Raw genomic sequence first — 24,063 nt, 5'->3', positions numbered from 1 at the left:
AGAAGAAGCACCACAAGGGCTCCCCTTGCAGGTCTGAAGGGAGATGGGAAGGAAAGAGGTTGCCCATTTCTCTCCCCCCCCTTTCCTGGACGGTCTTCTAACAACAGAGCACCCTCCTCTGGCCAACTGCCAAAAGGGGGATGCTCCGTCATTGATGACTGGCAGCTGAGCCAGCCGGGGCTTGCTGCTGGTGCCCTGAAACCACTTTTTTTTCTCCCCTAATAACATATTGCCTGAGAGGGGTTCCAGCTGATTGTGTGGAGTCTTCATGCTGCTGTCTCAAGGGTTTAGGAGAGGAAGCATTTGAAAACTGGCTTGTCTTTAGAAAGTAAGTGCACACTCACCTTCCCAAACAACCTGTTAGTTTGCTCTGGCTCTTTGTCACTTGCTTCTATTTTCCTGGGCCTTGTTGATTTTTGTTATAGAGTCTAGAGGCCAGTCAATGGAATGCAGAGGGACAGAAAATAGTTGTGTATGCATGATGAGATTAATATGTGTGAGTCTTCCTACTTGCTTGATGGAACCAGGGGGATTTAAACAGTCGTGCAGGTCTAAGGGATGCAACTCAGGGGTGTAGTGTTTGCCTAACATAGGCTTGATTGTAAGTAATGGAAAGACAAACCACAGGCCAAAAACTAACTGACTGACTGACTGACTAACTAACTAACTAACTAACTAACTCTCCCAAATGAAAGCTTCAACAATAGAAACACCAAAGAAGAATGTATTGTTGGATCATGTGGCTTCATCCTTTCATTGTCAAAGGCCTAACTTCTTACCTACTGGTCTTTTAATATTTTTAGTACTTCTTATATTTGTTCCAAGCAGCAGCAAGTGGGCAGTTAACAGATCATGACGAGTTAGTCATAATTACTTGAATGCTTAAAACTTGTGTATAGTATATGACAGTTACCTTTGGGTCCTAGCCATATTGAGGTAAGTGCAAGCTCTCTATGGTTCAGTTACCCTCTGTTGCCTCAAGTTTCTCAATAGCGGAGAATTTGTTCAAAGTAGGGACCTGCTTCAGACTGTCAAAAAGGAAGGAGGACTAATCCACTCACAGGGATAGAAACCAATGTTTAAAACGTACTCCAGATTTAGACAATGAGATTGCTCTTGTAAGTATTGTTTTAGAAAGCTAACATATTTTTTAATTTGTTTAAAAGGTTTCTATAAAAGATGGATTACTTTATAAAGTTTAATTCACAATGAATTTTTCAAAGTAAACTTTCTTTTTCTGAACAGTTGAAAATACACAAAAATTAAGAAGACTAGTATAGAAAAATCCCCATACCCAATTTCTCCCATTACCATTTGACACTAGCATACTAATACACGTGCCAGTCAACAACATTGATGTCACAGTGTCATTACATAAACAATATTAATACACAACTAACTGAAGATCATGGCGTACCTAGATTGCCTTGGCATTTCTCCAATACTGTTTTCGGTGGCTCTCATCTAAGATACCACATTAAATTTAGTCATGATCTCCTCATGTAGGGTCTTCTTGGATGTTGCAATTTTTCCAACTTTTTTTTTCTTTTTATATTCTCAACAGTTTGAGAATACCAGTTAAGTGTTTTGTTAATCATCCCTTAACAGAGCCCTGTTTTATGCTTTTCTCATAAGGGACAGGGGCAGTGGAATAATTTTTAATAGCAATGAAAAGGTTTCCAGATTCTTGGTATCTTAGATTTTGGGGATGTCTCAGTCAGTGTTTTTATTGCTGCAATGAAAACACTAGGACAAAAAAGTAAGTTGGGGAGGGAAGCATTCATTTAGCTTGTGTGGAAGTACATTGCTGTTCATCACCAAAGAAAGCCAGGACAGGAACTCAAGCAGGGCAGGAACCTGGATACAGGAGCTTATACAGAGACTATGGAGGAGTGCTGCTTACTGGCTTGCTCAGCTTGTTTTCTTTTCTCTCTCTTTCTTTAAATGTAATTATTTTTTATATATAATTTTTTATATAATTTATTTGCTTTATATCCTGTCCCTTGTCTCCTCCCAGCCCCACCCTCCCTCTCTCTTCCCCCTATATCCACCTCTCCTAGTCCACAGAAAGAGGGAGCCCTCCTTCCCTGCCATCTGACCCTAGCCTATCAAGTCTCATCAGGAATGCCTGCATCCTCTTCCTCTGTGGTCAGTCAAGGCCTCCCCACCAGGGGGAGATGATGAAAGAGCAGGCAACAGAGATCATGTCAGAGACAACGCTGCTGTTACTAGTGAACCCATATGAAGACTGAGCTGCCTATCAGCTACTTCTGAGCAGGGGGTCTAGGTCCTCTCTATGCCTGGTTCTTGGTTGGTGCATCAGTCCCTGCAGGCCTTCCTGGGCCCATATTTGTTGACATTGTTGGTCTCCTTATGAAGCTCCTGTGCCCTCCAGCTCCTTCTATCTCCCAAATATACCATAAGATTCCCTGCCCTCTGCCCAAAGTTTGGTTATGAGGTTCACCATCTGATTCAACCCCCTATTGGGTGGAGTCTTTCAGAGGACATCTATGGTAGGCTCCCTGTCCTATTACCTCTCTTCAACAGCTTCCGGTGTCTATTTTATTTGCCCCTCTGAATGAGAATGAAGCGTCCTCTCTAGTGTCCTCCTTGTTGTTTAGCTTCTTTAGGTCTGTGGATTTTAGTATGGTTGTCCTAATGTCCGCTTATAAGTGAGTATATACCATGTGTGTTCCACCATACAAGAAGGATATTTGCTCAACTATGTTCAGCCTGGTTTCTTGTAGAACACCAGCCCAGGGATGGCACCACCCACCATGGCCTAGGCCCTCCCTCCCTAGTGAACACTGATTGAGAAAATGTTTTCTGGCTGAGTCTCATGGAGCCATTTTTTTTTCAACTGAGGCTTCTTTCTCTCTGATGATTCTAGCTTCTAATCAAGTTGAGACAAAGCCAGCCAGTACCGGGGTGAGGAGTTGGGGGGCGGGGGATGAGATTTAAACTTGTTCTTAGTGATATTGACGTGGCTGTATCTCTGTGTGTGCTGGATCCTTCACAGGGAATTCATTCAGATCCTGTAACGTTCCTTTCTCTACCCAGTACATAGTCACAGAGGGGAGGTGGGAGGGACTGGGAGGAGAGGAAGTAGGGGAAATTGTAGTCAGGATATAATGCATGAGGGAAGACTCAATTAATTGATCATTCTGATTTATCTCTCCACAGAATCATACCATTATTTGCAATTTCTAGACCTGTGGTAACAAAATATGTTAAAAACAAAACAAAACACTACTCTAAACCCTCTGGATAAAAATCTGAACTCTGGGGCTGGGCATCCGGCTCAGTGCTTAAGAGTATGGGCTGCTCTTCCAGAGGACCCAGGTTTGACTCCCAGCACCCACGTGCAAGCTCACATTAACTGTCTGTTACCTCCATCAGTTCCGGGGGATCTGATGCCCCCTACAGGCCTGTGCTTGCACTGCATGTACATGGTTCTCCCACAGGCAGACAAAAAACAAACAAACAACAACAAAACCAAAAAAAAAAAAAAAAAGACCATAAAATAATAAAATAAAACTTGAAAACATGAACGTTGGTATATTTATGTCTGAATCTGGAAACTGAAGGGCTTCCCATTAAAGCTTGAGAAAGGAAGAATCTGACCAGTTCCTTCCAAACCCTCCACAGAGGAACCTACTTCTTAGAGCTGGGCATGTGGAGGAGTGGTGGAGCATCTGCCTAAAATTAGAAGGCTCACGGTACCATCTTTAGCACCATAAAGCTCATTTTAAAACTTACCGCTTTATTTTTCTCCCTAGCACCAATGGGAAATGTTTTCAAATGTTCATTTACTTCAGTCTATGGCCTCCAAAGTAAGAAATAATAATAAACCAGGTGATGATGTGGGTCATGGTTCAGCAGTTAAAAAAAAAAAATGTCTGCTTTGTCTGCTTTAGGCCCTGCACTTAGTTGTCAGCAATATCAAGCAAAAAAGAAAAGCAACAGAAACAACAAAATTATCACCTTAGTAACACATTCAAGAGTTTTTAAAATTCTTGTTCACATTCATTATTTTTTGTGTACTTTCTAATCAATTATAAAAAAATCTTGTCTGCATTAAATTATGTTTCTTCTTATCATTTTGAAATTACTTTGTAATTGAGACAGCACTGTAAAACTGCAGCGCTTCTTGCAGAAGAGGGGAGGAAGGACCGTAAGAGCCATAGGAGTCAAGGATACCACAAGAAAACCCACAGAATCAGCTCAACTGGGCTCATAGGGGTTTACAGAGACTGAGCCAAAAATCATGGGACCTGTATGGGTCTGTCCTAGGTACTCTGCCTATATGTTATGGTTGTGTTGTTTGATCTTCTTGTGGGAATCCTAACAGTGGAAACAGATGCTGTCTCTGACTCTGCCTCCTGCCTTTGGGACCCTTTCCTCCTACTGCGTTGCCTCATCCAGCCTCAGTTTGAGAGGAAGTTACCTACACTTACTGTGACTTGACATATCTACTGTGTTTGGGTAATATCCCTGGAAGACCTGTCCTTTCTAAAGAGAAATGGGGATTGGGAGGAGAGGAGGGAGGGAAACTGTGGCCGGGATGGAATATATGAGAGAATTAAAAAAAATATTTTTTAAAATGTCAAAAATTAAAAAAAAAAAAGCACAACCCTTTCCCCTCCCCCCAGTAAAAATCCCAACCAACCTGACAGAAAAACTTCCAGAGCTCAGTGGAGCACTTCTGCAGTTGGACATGAGCCTGGTGCTTGCAGATTCATTTATTTACCGATGAGGAGATTGAATTCTCTCCTTCATAATATCCTACCTATCCTGAGAAGTCTTGGGTCGATGTTAGGGGTGAGAGTTATTTTAAAATTAGCCCCATTTACCACAAATGGATTAGGATGCCTTAGGAGGGAGGGAGCTAGATGGATCCTCATCAATAGAAGAAGACAAACTACTTTGTGAGAAACGTGGCCTAAGCCTTCTTTTTGTTGTGTACTTTTTTTTTTAATGTTCAAAGTTGATATTTTCATAATGACCTTGTGTTGGAGTTCGCCTATTAAGTAAGACTCTGCCTATTTCCTTCAAGAGTCTTGTCTGATGAGTCAAATCCTTTCCTCACATGACTGACTTAGGCTCAGTTCTTACCATTCTTCACTCTTCTCCAAAGGCTTCCTGGTTTTTGGTCTCAGATTTTTTTTTTTATCTTTATAATTATCTTCATGCCCTGCATTTACCTTTTAAATGCAGGTGCTAGCCTCATGTATTTAGGACCATATTTCTATTCTGACCTTACAGTTGCCCCTCCCCCCATCACTCATTCAGTTACAATCTGTGCTAACAAGAATCACAGGCTTAGGCTACATGGGAATTGTGAATACAAGAAGTCCCATCCTGTTTGTAAAAGGCTCAGTCCACCAGGGAACAATTTTGAGAGAGTATCCTCTTTGACTCTAGACTGGCTTTTGAATGAGTTCTGAGATTTGGAAGGTACCTGTAATGTGTCTTAGAAGAAGCAAATTATACTCAGGGAGGATGAAAGTTCGTCTTGAGTTCATACGAAACAATAAATTAGAAACCATAAATTCTATTGATCATCATTCAAGTTTCTAGGATTTCAAGAAAGTGGGACTGGGGAAATAAAGTAAGACAGAAAGAGTATGACAGAGGGAAAGAAAGAGAATTGAGGGGGTGTGGTCTGAGCCCAAGTTTTTCATCTCAAGGGGTATTCGGGAAGTGAATAATGCTCCTTAGAGGAACAGTAAGGAGGACAAATGAAAACATGACAAGGTGGGAAGAAACAGCTTTGCCCGTTGCTCACCTGCCACTCAGAGGCTGTGGAAATCCAGATGTGCTTGTTGTCACAGAGCCTCATTAGGATCCCATCCAACCCCAGCACACACATCAGGAGGCTGCGCTGGCAGCAAACACATCCACCCCTAATGGAAGTTGAGGGAAAACTGAATGCCTTTGCTCTGTCATCTGAATGTTTTGTTTGAAAGAGCATATAGATTATTTATAGTCCATCAAATAAACCTCAGGGTCTTTTAATAAACTCATAGATTATGTTGCTCAAAGGGGTTTATTGAAATAATATCTGAACTCGCCCGTGACAATGACATTCTATGAGTTTATGGCTCTCTCCCATGTGGAATAGGATTTTCCCACTTACCCCAGGGTATCTGCATATCATCTTAGCATTCAGCAGGAAAATAGAAGAGTGACTTCAGGTCATGAGGCTGGCTTCTCATATGCTTTCACCCCCTGCTTCCCCTGAAAAACATAAACACAGACCAAAGCAGGGTAACTAATGAAAGATAGGGAAGAGGCCAACAAAAATGCCTTCCAAAGCAGGTAGAAACTTTTAGTTCATATTTATTTGGGGGGAAAAAGTGAGTGTTCCCCCTTGTAGTTGTGTTTGAAAGTCACCATGTCTTTCCTGGTCAGAATATTAGGGACTTGGGGAGTTTGATTTGGAGCTGATCCAAGAGAGAGCAACAGTGAAGTAAAAACTCACATCACCAGAGCCCCTGTCTTTGTTCTGAGTTCCGTTCACTTCTTGGATGGGCCTGGGAAATTGTAAGCGGCCTGAAAGTGTGGCACTGTTTCTCACAACAATCTCAGCACCTCCACAGCTCACCCACCCACACTCCCACAGGCGTTTATTTTGTGTCTCTTTCAGACTTATGGTTGCTTCCCTTTTCTTAAAATTAAACCACTCAATTACATGGTATTGCTTGGAATCCAAAAATTTGAAAAGTTCCTCACTCTCCCTTCCCCGTTTTACCTTTATGTTCTCTCCCTTTATTCCTTTGACCCCCAAACTCCTTTTATTCCTGTCAGAGGCTTCTTTGCTCCAGCTGTCTCTTCGAATCTCACATCTCACTTGAAATTTCATTTAAAGTCTCTGGCCTCTCCCTGTATTCCTTACCCATTTCTCCCTCAGCTGCCATTTATTTAACTTTATGGTGACATTTACTAACTCCATAAAGACTTCTGAGGTAACAGTCTTGATGAAACACACATGATTCTATTGTATTATTACTTTTTTTTTCCAAGGGAGACCATGTCCAGAAGAGAACAATGGAGAATTGTTTTCTTTCAAATAGGAAAAATTAATAACAAAATCATGAAGACCCTCTAGTGAGGAGACCATGCTGTCAAGATCTTTATTTCTGTTATGAGAACCAGGTCCTAGAGAGATGGGGTGGTTTTTGTTTTGTTTTGTTTGTTTGTTTGTTTGTTTTCCAATGTGACAAGGCACAAACAGCAAAGGCTGGACTTGGGTTCTCCAGATCTCATGATAATTTACTTTTCATCCCACTATAGAGCCCATGCTAGACACGGTCATTCTTTATATCCTAGAACCTTCTGTGGACACTAAAGCCCTGGATGTGAAATTCCTTATGTAACATGTATTGTTGGCATATTCTCCCCTACAGCACATATCAACTCTGGTGTATTTAACATCCTAGAATAATATAAAGAGTATATGAATATTTGTTATAAAATAGTTAGAGAATGTCAAGAAAGAAAACTTTGTGCATGTTTGGTAAAGATGCTGTGGTTGTTTCCTAACTGTTTTTCAAGATTTATTTTTGTTCTGAATAACATGTATGTATTTATGTGTACATGGAGTTACCTGAGCAGGTGCAAAAGAGGGCTATTAGCCTGGAGTTATGGGGGTTGTGAGCTATTTTTGACATGGGTGCTAGCAATGGAACTTGGGTCTTCTTAACTGCCTACCCATCTCTTCAGTTCTCCCTAAGTATGTTTGATCCTTGGTTGGTTGCATTTTGGAATGTGGCACCTGTGAATACCAGGGGGTGTGTATTTCCTTTGAAATAGAAGTTTGAACAGGTCATATAAATTCACATGGAGGAATGATTTCCAGACTGGTTTATTTCACTACCAAGTACTTCCTGTAAGTATGGCTTAGGGACTGAAGATTCACAGTGAATGTTGTCATCCTCATTGAAATTATACTTAACCCAATGAGCTCTTTGATAAAGAAACGAGGAAGATGTCATGGCAGGGGTGATATGCATTGTAAGGAAAAATGAAGCCATACAAAAGAATAGAGAGTGAAGAGGGGGGTTGTGTTGGATTTGGGGGCATGGCCACAATGGACCATCAGAAGAGTTGGATTGGAGCAGAAGTGATGAAAAAGTCAGGGAGTGAAAAAAATTGAAGTCAAATGGACAGCAAGTTCAAGCACCTTTGAATGATGAGAATTCAGGTAAGTTTCATTTGAAGATTGCAGGCATGGTTTTTGAATTAAGTTGTAGTGTTTTGTACGTATCAAAACTGTTTAAATCCAGCAATATTTGAATCTCCAACAATTTTAGGACTCAGTATTACACCATTCACTGACTAGACATCACACACATTATTTGATTCTAACTATAGGAACACAGGAAAAGAGGCACCACCTTCTTGCTACAGCTTCGTAGAAAAAAAAAAACACTTCTTGAATGCAAAAATTTTGTAATCAAATAGAATCACTCTAAAAATTGAGGTTGCCTTTTAGTTAAGTGGCTCTAGAAAAGCTATATAATGCATAAGTAGGAGAATCAGCTGTTCTCTTGGATGCCAGTAGTGATTTTCCATAAGGTTACCCAAAGTGAGTACAGGGAGGGTTTCCATGAAGCTACTCTGTCTTTTAGAAAGACACCCAACACTGGAGGGGGGAGGTGATTAGGGCATGAGCTGTTTCTCACGTAAGCAAAAGCTCTGGCATCCTTGGTATCCTACTCATGAAGAGGCTAGCCCACTTTGACCTTTATAGCCTATTGCAAAGTCATTGCTGAGCTATTATTTCAGAAGATTGAGTTGGAATAATGTTCAACTCAGCTTCCGGGAGCTGCATTTGAAATGCAATTAATTGACTGCTGTTAGTTGTCAATTAACATTTATTATCAATTAGTTCATCAAATTGATTAGTTGGCAGGACCTTAAAGTCTAAATGCACTCCTTTCCATTATAAATATGTCTATAAGAGTAAAAGCTACTCACTAATTGATGTCAAACTGGAATTGCTTATGTCGGACTCGAGTCTTATCCATTCTTATCCATACTGCATTTTAAAATCTATATCAAGTCAACTTGAGCAGTATTTATAAGGTTCTCACTATTAAAATGTGCATTTTGGAGCTGTTTATTTCCAGAGGTAATCAGTAAATATTACAAGCTGAAAGCTTATATTGATATCAGAAGGTCTAAAACAGACTTTAATTTTGTGCTCACATCTTGATTTTACTCTGGAAGCCAGTACCTCATTCCTCAGTTCTGCAGACATTTTTGTTTACACATAAGCATTTTATTTATCAACTTTCACAGTTTGTGAGCCAACCAACCTAAAGATGCAAGCATTCACAAAAGCGTAATTTGCTAATATTCCTGTTTTTAAAGAGTTGTATTTTAAAAATCACCTCTTCCTGCCACAAATTTCACTACATATACCCAACTTCCCAGTTAGCCTGCATTTTGTCCATTATCTAAGGACTAATTAGTAGATTTTTAATTTCTCTTTCTGTATTTTGCTTTCATTAAAGACAAACAGGCATATTACTATTCTTTAAAGAGTCTCTTTTCTGAGGTGCAGGGAGATGACTTACAGGCACATGCTTAACATTTAGAATGAATCCCCCCTTCTCTTTTGTACAGGTTGGGGTGAAGAATGGAACAAAACTCTAAGGTCTACCCTTATTTCTTTAACAAAGCAAAAGATACCTACAAGGGATTATTCATTTTTATTGCCTTTGTGCAAAAAGATAATTCCTGCTTTCTCCTACCCCAAATTGTGACCTAAATATGGCTGAAAGACACAACATGTGACCTGCTTAGCACGGCCTGCCATGGCCTCGAGCCACAGCAGGATCGCTATTAGAGGCACTGGCACAGATGCTACCAGATGGCCAGCATATTGTCCAGAGATGACCCATGTATAATTGCAGAAAGTTCAATACATTCAGGTTCTGAATTTAATTGCATTGACCACCTTACCTACTGTTGCTGCTTGCTACAATTATTTAAGGTGGAAATGCAGGTTAGGATTGAGAGGTGAGCCCCTGGGAGCGACGTCTTTCTGCCTTTCACCAAGCACTGCGTGGTCCACAGGTGGGATTCCAGGTGTTCCAGCTGCCTCAACTAAGGACAAATGGCAGCACGCTAGCTCGCAGCTCCTGACTTGGCTAGGCAGTTTGCTTTCCAGTCATCTTAGCCCCGGATAGAAGTTTCTGACTACACAGAGTTCATTTTGTTGCTGCCGACCCTTTTGTGCGGTGTGGGGAGATGGGAATGGATGGCGTGCGATCGCTTCCTTCTCGGGCTCAGTCACTCGTCCGTTGGCTTTCAGTTTGACTTGTCGTTTCCAGCTCTGAAGCCTCGGATCCAACAGCGTGGGCCGCTCCTGGAGAATGTAGTCTCCGTACATCTGTGTTTTCAGTGTCATATCTTCCTTGGGAAATCATTAATTTGATTTTGTTGCACACGTGAATACATAGACACTAACCAACAGGAACCTGGGCTTTAGTTAGAATGGGCTTTGAACCCTCGCCGCAGAAAAATGACAGTTATGTGCTACGGAAGGGCAGAGGACTATTGTTTCAGTTTCCGTCTGCAGGCTGTTATTTCTTAAAATGTTTCTGCTAAGCAAATGTAATCATGATGGCATGCGTTATTAATTCAAAATAGCTTCTCAAATGGCTCAAGCCCGGGACGGCGGCGTGTCTGGTGCAATGTCATTTGTCATAATTCTTTGCTCTTATGTTGTGCCTTCTCTCCAAGCCACTCACATACCACATTTGCTTTGTGTCTACATTAAAGACAAAAGATAAACCCTCATTTAGTTAGACCTTGCCAATCCGCTGCAGTTTTGTTCATGTTTGCACAGTAGACCATCTACTGGTACTCCAGACTGGTTCTCTTCATATGTCCTAGAAAGAGAATTCATAAAACCGTCAAGGAAAATTATATTTCTCTGCCACCATCTGATTTGAGAACGAATCCTGTGGTGGAAGCCATTTTACTTACAACACACCCAGTGATGCTTTTTCTGACACTTGTCACCGTTAATTACATTTTACAAAGTCCATTCCTTGTTAAAAATTACTTGTTTAAAATCCGAAGCAAAATAATTTTTTACGGAAAATGTACATTTTAGTACTTCAGATAATCTTTTTTTTTTTCCTCCAGGAAAATAGTGAAAAGTGGAACACTGTTAAACAAGAAAATAATATTCATAGAATTAAAAGGAGATTCCAAGTTATTGTTTCATGGTTTAGACTTGCTGCTAGGCATCCTAGGATGCCACAAACCTGATTGGTTAGTGTCCCTTTAAAGGAGAATGTCAGCTGCTGTCAGATGGAATGCACCCCCAAATCTTTCTGTTTATTCATATCCCAGTTAAAGCTGAAACAAACAACTGAAGCTAATCACGCTTGAAGTTGGGTATCGCCTTTGTGGCTTTATGAGCCTATTTTTCTGAAATTAGAAATTGCCTGAGCGAAATGTTTCTAGCTAAACTGCTTTCTACTGAAGTCATGATTTTTACAGTCAGATAAATGCCCCTTAAGCTCCATTTATGTAAGCGTCAGTGACATCCAGTGGCTAGCAGGCTGATCACAAGTGTGTCTCCCAAAGTGGGGGGCCCATGGCTCAGGCTCTGCATCGCTGCTGATGCGTCTGTTCTAGAAAGTTTTTTTTTTTTTTTAACCAAATGTGGTCCTCTCACTGGTATGACTATACACTCTACTGTGAACTTTCTGAAACAGCACTGATAGAAATGAGAATTGAAAATTGGAGATAAAGATGCACACAGAGATTACACAGGAAAACACCATTGCTTGGAAAACATAATTAGCATCAACACTAAACCCGAAGCTCGAAACTCTGCAGGTGTTATTTAGAAATGGTTATCAGGGAGCTTACACAGCTTTCAGTGATACAGGGAGGACCTGTAAATTCTAGCAAGATTGGTTCATTATGCAGAGTTGGAGGATGTTACCGGCAGTGTTTCAAACACATATGCTCCATAAAATGGTCCACCTTAATTTGAAAAAAGGTATTACTTGCAATTATGTGAGCCACATAAATTTATTTGCAGACAGTCAATTCATATTGATCATAACACGACCTCACAATGACCTTGAGGAAAGGTAGTCTGTGACGGGTATAGATATTGGGATCAATACCAGAGTGCAATTGACTACACCTAGTTACTGACAAATGAAGTAAAAAGGTACACTATTTTCAGAAACAAAGATAATAACAGTTCATTTAGTCAACTGTTTGCAAAGGTTTAATATTGATACATGTAGTTATAATGACATCCTCGGGCGTTTTCAAATGGCAGAAAACAATAGGGTGCAGAGTCACTGAGCACATTAAGGGGAAAGAATCATTACTTTCCAACTCTGAATAAGAAACGCCACACTATTTCTGTCAACATCACCGTGAAACGGGGCATTCTGCAAGCAGAACGGGGAGCTTGTGATCCCAACACACAGGGCTGTTTGCTTTGGTGTTCCGTGTGTGCCAGCTCTTGTGAAATGAAGCACCCTATTATGCGGGAACAAAGCCTCCAGGACCACACATTGTACGTTAGTACTACCCTCTCATGCACATTTGCGGTGGAATTAGCTTGCCTATCCACAGGTAGAACCAACTGTAATCGCGAGGAAGAGAGCATTTGGTCTCAGCGCATCTGCTCCACGTTGACGCAAGCCCTTTTGCCATGGAAACTTAAAAGAAAGGATGCTAACCAAAAAATTTCCCCAATTGTTCCTTTCTTGTGGCTGGGAATTCCACAGAGGGAACGCTTGGCAAGTTCCGCAGAACCTAAGTAAATGGCGTCCATTGGCAGAGTGCTGACAGGTTGTGCAGCTGAACTGAAGGAGGGAAGCTTAGGAGCCGGTCAGTATCTGCTACAGCCCGTGGGTGAATGGAGCCTGTGGAGGGAAAAGGGTGACTTCGAAGTGAGCTCAGTTTGGGTAACTAGTCAGCTTGCAACTGTGAGCCAAAGGATTTGCATTCCGTGTGTTTTCCATCTTTTTTCCTTTTCTGTATAAAATATATTTCTATACTTTGAGCTTTGTTTATCTTTTGCCAGTACAACTTAAAAAAAAATGGTGCCAGCACTCTGATATTGTCTTTCTAAGGAAGGGGAATGCTGAGAGACATTTGTAGCTATCAAAACCTGCAAACAGAAAGAAAAGGCTCTGTTAGAATAGATTCCCGACTGCCTTTACAGTTTCCGATTTCTTTACAGTTAATCTCTGGTCACAATTTTTTTTCCACACCACCTTTCTGTTGTTTCCTGTGCCATTGGGTCTTTCAGTACCCACTCTTGCCTTTTCTACTCTTACGCAGCTGCTTATCAATAAACCTGGGTTTTCAATGTGGTACTCCATCAATAAGCCTCCAGACGGGTTCCGTTAGTCAGCGTTCTGGGAAACCCTGTGTTATACTGGAGAACTGTAAATCACTGTAATTATATCTCATAGCACAAGTAAAGAACACCTTCTTATAGGCACGGGGAGGTACTGAACCCTTTAGTGGCATCACTGAAGTCACTGACATCCCCAAACACCTATAATCAAGGGACAGGCTAATTTAAGGTATTAGAGACTGGTTGCTTGTCTTTCCTTCGCTTGAAAACTTTAGCCAATCTGGTGGGACAGGCAGATTCTGGACTTCAGAATTTTTGTGTTCTGCAGCTGGGCTGTCTGACTTGAGTAGTTTATTAACTTTCATCAAAAAGATATCGGTAATTAGAAAGCTAAGAATAGACAGTCGTGTACCTCGTTGATGCCATACACAAAGAGCAGAATATTCCCCTTGTTTGGACCAGGAAACTTCTGATACTAAATTCAAGAGAGACAATAGTACCTCCTGCCTCTTCAGGAAGCCTCTTCCAGGAAGGGTTTGTACAGTGACTGAGGGCTGCGTGGTAGAAAGTAACCCAGGATTTCTTTGACTCTTTCTCCTTCCTTTTCTCATGTTGCTAGAAATTGAGGTGGGGCGTTGAGCACCTGGACAAGCACTCTGAACCTGAGCTATGCTCTCAGCCCCTGAGCTTATATATCCTTGGCATATATGATCCTAGTAAACAGCTAGTAATGCCCCAGAAATTGCCGACTGCACTGGGGCTGACTGCTTGGCCTTTTCTTTTCATTACCAGGTTCACTTCCTCTGGAAGCCTGCCTGTGCCACAATGGACACAACAGGAGCAGCAACAGAAAGAAAAAGTAGTCATTGAGTGACTGTGTGTGTGTGTGTATGCACATACCATGATGGAGATCAGAGGACAACTTGAGAGAGTGAGTCCTGTCCTTCTACCATGTGGGCTCTGCAATCGAATTCAGGTAGTCAGGTTTGGTGGCAAGTGCCTTTACTTGCTGAGTCATCAACCTGGTTCCTAAGTGGATTTTTAACTGAAGGCCACAGGTAGGCATTCCATAAATGTGACATTTTGACATGGATTCTGAAATTCGATTGCCATGTATCCAAGTTCAACAATTTTGCCAACAGTGTTTTGATCTCTACCTACTGGTGATTCTGTGCATTATCATAGGAAATGGAATTCCTTTGTGGGGGCACTCTTCTCTGACTTCTCCACCCATCATTGGTGAGACACGGAAGGTAGTAATTGAGAAAAGAAAAAGATACCTCAATTATGCCATTCAGCCCAAGTACACCAAGTAAGCCAGAGACCTAGCACCCATAAACAATTTTCCAGGACTCAAACTTTTGTTTATCCTGAATTCTGGCATGTAATCCTAAATGTCCCAATACATGAAAACTAACAAACAAAAAGCAAAAAACAGATTTACCATTTACCACTATGTGAGATTGACCTCCAAAGTAGAATGCCTTAGGTGAATTTTCACTATGGTGTACCTGCTAGAAAATATATATCTTAGATACATTTAAGAAATGCACAACAGCAAAGCAATAAAATTTACCATATTAGTTAATTTTGAATTACTGCCAAACTCTTATATAAGGGCATATGACATACATGGTAATGCCAAATTAATTCTTTATGATCGGCGCTATTGTAATCAATGCTAAATGAATTCATGATAAGATACTTAAAGAGTTACCACAAGAACAATAAAAGATCATCATCATCTGAGCTAGAGCATTCTAATAAAGTATTAGTTCAATAAGCTGGGGCTCTCCATGACAATCAATGCAAGATAATTTATTTCTGCCTGCCTATGTCTTGCTTTTCCTGTAAGGGCTGCATAAAAGCATAGTTCTTTGATTCTACTGTAAATTGTGTGGTGAGGAAGACATATAGTACTCTTATTATTAAAAGTTTTGCTGTATCATTTACTTTAGACATCACTTCTCTGCCAGAGAATTCAGGGCAAATTAATGCACACAGAAATTTACTTCCCAAATAAATTCCCTTTTGTCTCTGCATCTTCTGAGGACCACATGATCTCTTTTTGTCTTCTTTATTAATTCAGTATCTTTCCCTCTCTCTCTGTTTCATACTTTCTCTAAATATATATGTATATATTTATCTACACACATACATATGTAAACACACACACAATATATATGAAGCTAACCTGGAAAAGTTGGCCACATTGGTCTTTATATGTTTCTTTCTTTTTTTTAATTTAATGATGCTATACTTTGGTCCCAATGCTTTTTTTACTCGGTTTAAAATACTTTTCTATTAATTCTTTGAGAATTTATTTTTAAAAAATAATTATTTAATTTTATATTAATTACAGTTTATTCACTTTGTATCTCAGCTATAGTCCCCTCCCTTTGCCCCTCCCAACCCCATCCTTCCTCCCTCATCTCTTCCCATGTCCCTCCCCAAGTCCACTGATAGGGGAGGTCCTACTCCCCTTCCCTCTGACCCTAGCTTATCAGGTCTCATCAGGACTGGTTGCATTGTCTTCCTCTGTGGCCTGGTAAGACTGTACCCCCCTGAGGAGAAGGTAATTAAAGAGACAGCCACTGCGTTCATGTCAGAGACAGCCCCTGTTCCCATTACTAGGGAACCCACTTGGACACTGAACTGCCATGGGCTACATCTGTGCAGGAGTTCTAGGCTATCTCCATGCATGGTCCTTGGTTGGAGTATCAGTCTCAGAAAACGCCCCTGTGCCCAGATATTTTGGTTCTATTGCCCTCCTTGTGGATCTCCAGTCCTCTCCAAGTCTTTCTCCCCGTTATTTCATGAGATTTCCTGTACTCTGCCTAAAGTTTGGCTATGAGTCTCAGCATCTGCTTCAACACCCTGCTGGGTAGATTCTTTCAGAAGCCCTCTGTGGTAGGCTCCTGTCCTATTCCCTGTTTTCTCCCTCTTCCGATGTCTATCCTGTTTGCTGTTCTGAATGAGGATTGAGCATCTTATCCAGGGTCCTCCTTCTTGCTTAGCTTCTTTAGGTGTATAGATTTTAGTATGTTTACCCTATATTATATGTCTAATATACACTTATAAGTGAGTATATACCATGTGTGTCTTCCTGCTTCTGGGATACCTCACTCAGGATGATCTTCTCTAGTTCCCACCATTTGCCTGCAAATTTCATGATTTCCTTGTTTTTAATTGCTGAGCAGTATTCCATTGTGTAAATGTACCTCAATTTCTGTATCCATTCCTCAGCTGAGGAATCTGGGTTGTTTCCAGATTCTGGCAATAACAAATAAAGCTGTTATGAACATGGTTGAGCAAATGTCCTTGTTGTATACTTGAGTGTATTTTGGATATATGCCTAGGAGTAGTATAGCTGGAGGAAGTGCTATTCCTAATTGCCTGAGAAAGAGCCAGATTGATTTTCATACAATGGAAAAAAGAGAGCATCTTCAACAAATGATGCTGGTCTAAGTGGATGTGTACATGTAGAAAAATGCAAATAGATCCATATTTATCACTCTAAAGTCCAAGTGGATCAAAGATCTCAACCTAAAACCAGGCACACTAAATCTGTTAGAAGAAAAAGTATGAAAGAACCTTGACCTCATTGGCACAGGGGACAACTTCCTGAACAGAACGCCAACAGCACAGGCTATAGAAGCAACAATCAATAAATGGGACCTCATGAAACTGAAAAGCTTCTATAAAGCAAAGGACGCTGTCTTTAGAACAAAACGACTGCCTATAGACTGGAAAAGGATCTTCACCAACTCTATATCTGATAGAGGGCTAATATCTAGAATGTATAAATACTCAAGAAGTTAAAAAGCATCAAATCAAGTAATCCAATTAAAAAATGGGGTACAGAACTAAACAGAGAATTCTCAATAGAGGAATATCGAATGACAGAGAAACGGTTAAAGAAATGCTCAACATCCTTAGTCATCAGGGAGATGCAAATCAAAATACTCTGAGATTTCACCTTACACCCATCAGAACAGCTAAGATCAAAAACTCACGTGACAACACATGCTGGAGAGGATGTGGAGAAATGGGAACCCTCCTCCATTGCTGGTGGGAATGTAAACTTGTACCTCTTTGAGAATTTCATAGAATGTATTTTTATTCCCATTTGCAGCCTCCCTCACCTCCTCCCAAATCCATGCCCACTCACTATCCACCCAACCTTGCTTTCTCTTTCTCTTAAAACCACCAAGTCCAATTTGTGTTGTCTAGACACTGCTGGGTGTAGGGCCTGCCCTGTAATGTAGTTGACCTACCATGGATTACATCCTTAAAGAAAACTGTCTCTTCCTTTCCATCAGCTGCCAAATGCCAATAGCTCCTCAGTTAGGGGTGGCACCTTCTGCTTACCTTGTCATTTCTATGCTGGAATTTTGTCTAGAGTGTGTCTGCATAGGTGTTGCGCAGGCTGTCACAATCACTGTGTGTTTAGATGTGTAATTCAGCTGTTGTGGACAGAAATCATTTTTCTCTGACTCTTAGAATCTTTCTGTCCTCTTTCTCAAAGTCCCCTGAGCCTTGGGGGAAAGGAGTGTGATACATATGTACCATTTACGGCTGAGCACTCCAAAGTCTCCCATTTTCTGAACACTGGCCGGTGTGGATCTCTGTATTCGTGGGCATCTAGTACAAGATGATTCTCTAACAAAAGGCTGAGAGGTGCATTAATTTGTGGGTATAGAAATAGGTCAGTAGGAGTCATTTTAATACTATATTTAGTAGAATACTATTAGTAGATTATCATCTAGCCAATGTTTCTTAGCCTTGGTAACCGTGTCAGGCCTGGGATCCAATCTATGGAGTAGGTTTTAAATCCAGTCAGAGAGTGGTTGTTTACTCCTATAAAATTCATGCCACTATTGTACCAGTGTGCAAATCTTGCTAGGACAGTCATTATTGTAGCTCATAGTGTTCACAGATGGATAAGATTATTGATTAGGTTTTTTCCTCTGATAGTGAGCATAGCACCTTCCAGCACTATGAAAGCTAGTTAGTGAAGCTTTCAGATCAATACATTTTTTTTTCTGTATGTCTTTTCTGTTTTCTCTTTTTCTTTGTCTTTTCATTTTTTTCAATTTTCCTCTGTTTCTTCTATAATATTTATGAGCTTCTTCCATATGTTAGGTATATTCTGAGCTCCAGAAGTAAATTCATGAAAATAATATTAAGCTTGTGTCAAATCTGAATTAGACTTTAGTTCTTGTTTTGTTTGTTATTTGATTTTGGATAGAGACAAGTTTCAAGTTCCTCTTTCTTGGGAACATGGAAAGTTATTTTTTCTAAGCACTCCTGAATATAAATAAAGCTGAGTAGTAAGTTCTATATAATCAGTTAGATGTGAAGAAATTTTGTCTGCTACTTTTTGTACAAGCTCATAAAACACACCTTCAGTCTTCTTTTTCTTCTTACAAGATAAGTTCATGTTCAGGCCACATAACCAGACAGTAGCAGCCTGCATTGCCAAGCACTGTGTTTTAACCAGCATTTTCTACAGACACAGAATAGCTACAGTCTTTATCTCCATCTCCCTCTATGGATATGAAAATCAAGTCACCTGCATCTATATTCCTTCGTATGTATGCACACACATGCTTCCAACTATGGGAAATGGTTCATGCCATTATGAAAGTCAAGAAGTCCTATGACCTCTACCTACAAGCAGAAAATTGGTGGTTGCAATTCAGCCCAAATCCAAAGGCCTAGAAACTTCCTGGAGCTGACAGTATAATTCCTGAAACCTGAAGCCCTTAGAAACAGGAACTCTGTTCTCTGAGATTAGAAGATAGATTTCCTGACGGAAGAAGAGAGTTTTCTCTCCCTCTGTCCTTTTGTTCAGTCATCTCCCAGACAACTGGATGAGGCCAATTCACACTGGTGAAGGCAACTTTTCTTTACTCAGATTCAAGTGCTATCGCTTAAAAAAAGACATTCTTACAGACATATCAAGAATAACAGTTTACCAGCTATCCAAAAAAACTCTTAATTAGGTCAAGTTGGCATATAAAATTAACCATCACACATTATCTGATATATAGCTTCCATAGAAAGGTATTAGAACACTATGGTATTTTGATGGAGAATCAAATATTTGATTTCATTTATTATTATTATTTTTTTGTTTTGGTAACATGAGTTTTACCAATCCTAAAGAGGCATACAGTCTCTCAGAGTTCTATTTCTTCGTTACAAAACAGTAATACTATCCTTTTTACTTACATATTGGAGTTACTTAGTGCTAACGCCACACACAAACTACTTAAGTCAGAATTATGCAGGAGTTGAGTTGAACTACTTTGCATTTCAGAATTATAACTTATAATTTTATAAAATTCATTTGGCCCAGGAATATGTCTATCACAATACAAGAAGATGCTGTTTGGCTGAAGATTTCAAAAGGAGAAAATGATTTGCTGAGGATGATTGACAGTTGCTCTGTAATGAGAGTTGCCTGTGTATTCTTACCATGGTGGGCTTCCATAATGGCTTCTTGCTTTTCCTCCTGAGGCACTCGCTGGTGGGCAACCTTATGCATGTCTCTCATCTGAAGTGGGTTGGGTGAGTTCCACAGTCATCTCTCCTATAGCCTGTACCAAGATTTCCAGTTTGTACTTAAAAGCTTTTGTTCCCAAGCTGGATATTTTTAGTACTTACTGAGACTACAGACTTTTGGTGGCACAAGATTTTATATAGCTTAGAAATTATTTTTAATGAGAAGGTTTACTTCCATTTGATAGACTCTGTAAATTTGGGTTCTGGCTATGTTTTCTGCCCACCTACCATGAGATGTGGGCCATTGTTCAGTCTGCTGGCATTCTCTTTCTGAAAGAGAAAATTCCCAAGAGTTGCATGATGGAATTATAAAGTATTTTTCAAAGAAGCAAGAGCTGGAGGTGTTTTCTCTGTTTGCCAGTCATCCTATGCTACAGTAGTAGGCATTTCTCATGTGTATATACTGGGTACTTACTATTGGAATCAACACATTTCAGTTACATGGGCCCCAACACAGACACAGATTAGGATAGCAGTATTATTACATTAACTTAAATTAAATTACTATTGTAATAGAGTTAAGTAGAGTAAACTCATTGTGTTATTCACCTATTATGGAGTGCCCACTGTACACCTGGTACTGTTCTACACACTGGGGTGCAATGGTGAAGAAAATCATTTATCTTTTATCTTAGAGTATTTGCGTTCTCCCAGCCAGAAACAGATGAGACCACACAGCACCCGGTAACTTCAGATTATGAGAAGTGTTAAAACGGTAAGGCTAAAGAGAGTTTGAGTTGTTCTTTTGCATCAGATAACTGGGAAATACGTCTTCTGAGCACGCGATGGCATTCAGCCTCAAGTGGAATAGAGAGAGAGAATAGAACAGTCTGATCTATTAGGGACGATAAACCTGATGTCTGTGGTATGTTTTTCAAGGGCCCCAAACAGCATTTCAGGCCCGGAAATGTGTTACTGACATTAATTTATGGAAAGTCTGCAAAACTAAGATCAATAATATTTATTTCAAGTGTAAATTGTAACTAATTAACTGCAACAAAGCTATTTTCATTAGTTTTCTAGAGCCACGACAAAGACCACTACCCAAACCAATTTGCGGAGGAAAGGGTTTCTTTTAGCTTGTGCTTCCAGGAAATAGACTATCACTGAGGAAAGGCAGGGCAGGAACTCAAGGCAGGAACTTGCAGGTAGGAACTGAAGCAGAGGCCTCGGAGGGGAGCTGTTTCTGCCTTGATTCTCACAGTTTGATCTTTCCGGCTTGTTCCTCAAGGCTTGTTCAGATTGCTATTTTATAAAACCCAGGGCTACCAGCCCAGGGGCAGAAGCATTCCTCACCAGGGGCTGGGTCCGACCATATCAATCATTAATCAAGAATGTGCCCCTGCCTGAGGCTTGTTTAAAGGCAATCTGATGGAGGCATTTTCTCAACTGAGGTTCTTCTTCCCTGATAATAAAACAAGCAAACAAAGAAACTAACTAACACAAACAACCTAGGAAACTTGCCCCCCTTTTGGACACACAAACATAACATGGCTAAAACATAACTTTTCCTTTTTGTCCTCAAGATAGCATGTTAATATTAATGATATAAAATGGTATGAAACATTATAACTTTTAAAAGCCCTACAATCTTTAAACATTTCAATACACCAAATATCCTTTAAATATTCAGTATTTTTAAAAATCCAGTATTTTAACTGTGGTCTCCTACACAACAAGAATAATAATAACAATACTGATAATGATAATAACAACAACTTACTCTCTTACTCTAAGAGGGAAAAACTAGGGCACAGTTACATTCAAACCAAAGCAAACCTGAAGTCTAATAGTATAAAGCTCAGTGTCAGACCTCTGGGACTCACAGTCTTCGGGGTCCTCAATGGCTTGTGCAGCTCCACTTCTATGGTCCTGCCATCCACAGCACACATGACTGATCTCCTAGTCTCAAGCTGGCTCTGCTTCATGGCTGCTTCTAATCCTTGGTGATCACCCCATGGCACTGGAATCTCCAAAATTTGTGGGTCTCTTCTGCAACTGAGCTGCAACTCCACCAATAGTCTCCCCTGGGCTCTCTTCAGGGTACTCTGACCCAACATAGTAACAAGCCACAACTTCTCTCCATGACCCCATCTGTCCTATGAAACTGAGTCCACATCTTTACTTACCAGTGGCTTCTCCTGGTCTTTTACAGAGTCAGATCTCAGCTGGTCTCCATGATCCCTTCTTGCTTTCTAAACCAGTACTTGCTGGGAAATTGTTAAGCGTTGCCAAATTTGACTGACAGCATGAGATACAACCTCGGCCCCTCTGGACCGCAGCTTCTGTGTGTCAGCCATGAGGAAACAGTCTCAGGAGATTTCAGCTCAGAATGATGCTGGTCTCTTAATCACAGCTGATTTCTCAGCTCCAGATAACTGGCATCAATTTTCCCAGTAACGCATGGATTTCACTTCAGTGGCAATGATGTATTGTTAATCACAGCTGATTCTTTAGCCACAGATGACCAGAACCACATGTTCTTAATTCGAAACATCACTCAAACAGCCCTGGTAGGGTCTTTGCTTCTCTCCGAGACTTCACCAGGCAGGCCTTCATCATCTGCATTGCTTTCAGTGTTGTCTTCTAAGCTCCCATAATAGCAACCTCCTGAGTCTTTGAAGCTCAAAGTTACAAAATTCTTCGCAATACTAGCTAAAATACACAGTCAGGTCTGCGGTAGCAATACCCCATGACCTGGTACCAATTTCTGTCTTTTAGGGATTCTGCTGTTGTGATAAAGACTAGGATGAAAAGTAGCTTAGGGAGGGAAGTATTTATTTTATCTTAGGTGCTTAGATGTCTATCACTGAGGGAAATCAGGTTAGGAACTCAAAGCATAAACCTGGAGGTGGGAACTAAAGCAGAGTTCATGGTGAATGCTGCCGACTGGCTTGCTTCTTATGGCTTGCTCAGCCTGATTTTTTTTCTTCTTCTTTATACAACACAGGGCCACTTGCCCAGAGACAATACTCCATGAGATGGCCTACCTACATCAATTTTTAATCAAGAAAATTGCCTACAGGCAATCGAATAGACGTATTTTCTCACTTGAGGTTCGTCTTCCCAGATAACTCTAGTTTGTCTTAAATTTGAGGAAAAAAAAAAAAGCAAAGACCAACCAACTAACCAACCAACCAACCAACATAACCAGGACAATTATAAGAATATATTTTAACATGTTTGAACTTGCTTAGAACCCGTGAGGATTTTCTTAGATAACTATGAGCTACCTAGGTGAGAATCTTGGGGATGATAAAGTAGATAGAGAACTCCTCCAAACAGAAAAGAGATTGATGTGACTGAGGAAGACGAAAAAAGATGTGGCCAGTGAATAGATTGGAAACGAGAGACAGTGGTAGAAAGTAAAACTGGAACCAGTGTCTGGACTGTGCAAGATTTGCACAGAGTAAAGAAAGTAGAGAACCTTTTCTCAACACATCCTTTCTACTGGGCTGCAGGTGTGGCATGTGCCCTGTTCATTTTCTTCCTAGCAAAGCGTTTGCCTTTGGATGGTTGTTTACGCAGGAGTAAAGACCCTTTGAGACTCTTCATATGTTTTTGTCATTCCTTGAAATCTTAGACCCAGACCCCACAACAGGATTGCATATTTACCTTTCATGTGTGCAATGTGAGCATCTTATATAAAACTTTCCTTATTAAAAGATCCTTGACTTCAACACACCGAAATTCAACTATATTTGGCTCATTACAATTTATTTTGCTTTATCATGATTTTAGGGAATGTTTCAAAGCCAAGGGGACTCCACAAATAATGTGGGCAGCACCAGGGCAATAGGGAGCCACCTTTTTATGCCCAGTAATGAGACCGAGGGGTCATTCTGGAGATTAAGCTCAGTGTAGTTGCTGCAAATGCTGTGTCAGTTGCTTGTGCTTCAGAATAATGCCCAGTTACCAACAGAAGATGAGCGTGGCCTTTAAACAGCTGCTAATTCAAGTATGCTCAGAACTTTCTTTTATGCCATGTGGTAGAGGAGACAGGACAGCTCTGTGTTGCCCATCAAGTCACAGAACATCTTTCCTGCTTTATTTTTCCCTCCAATTGTTATTGAAAATAACTAGTCAAAACGCCGAAGTCTTTCCTGGCCTCGCTGTGCTATGTTTAATCAAGCCCC

General features: G+C 40.5%; 1 protein-coding gene across 1 annotated transcript in view; it reads left to right on the top strand.

The window, feature by feature from the left end:
* The first annotated feature begins 219 nt into the window (after positions 1–219).
* The window catches only part of LOC132655970 (putative uncharacterized protein DDB_G0271982), a 31,615-nt gene continuing 7,771 nt past the window's right edge, over positions 220–24,063 (top strand). The window contains exon 1 of the mRNA XM_060390526.1: positions 220–328. The gene's annotated coding sequence lies outside the window, so the exon portion shown is untranslated. The remainder of the gene's footprint in view (positions 329–24,063) is intronic.

Source organism: Meriones unguiculatus, chromosome 8 (genome assembly GCF_030254825.1).
Source record: "Meriones unguiculatus strain TT.TT164.6M chromosome 8, Bangor_MerUng_6.1, whole genome shotgun sequence".
Lineage (NCBI taxonomy): Eukaryota > Metazoa > Chordata > Mammalia > Rodentia > Muridae > Meriones > Meriones unguiculatus.
The sequence above is the reverse complement of the archived record's forward strand: the minus strand, read 5'-3'. Positions and strand labels throughout refer to the sequence as shown.